This window comes from Geospiza fortis, unplaced genomic scaffold (assembly GCF_000277835.1).
Source record: "Geospiza fortis unplaced genomic scaffold, GeoFor_1.0 scaffold424, whole genome shotgun sequence".
Taxonomy (NCBI): domain Eukaryota; kingdom Metazoa; phylum Chordata; class Aves; order Passeriformes; family Thraupidae; genus Geospiza; species Geospiza fortis.
Window position 1 is genome coordinate 2,987,387 of NW_005054354.1, and position 287 is coordinate 2,987,673.

Genomic DNA, 287 nt, shown 5'->3' on the forward strand with positions numbered 1-287 from the left:
AGCGCGGCCGTGGGGCGCGGTGCCGGCTCTCGGCGCGGGGCTGGGGCTGCGGAGCCGCTCTGCTCCAGCCGAGCGCTTTCTGCCTGGCACTCGGTGCTCTGAGCGCGCTGGCATGCAGCAGTGATTAGCATACATTAACGAGCAATTAGCATCTGGTAATAATCATTCCTGTGCCAGTGACACTTGGATTTGCAGTCCCCGACCTGTGCGCTGAGCCCGAGCTCGCAGCAGGAGCGACGGCAGGCTCGGCGGGGCGAGCGCTCCGGCTGCCGAGCGGGGCCGGCAGG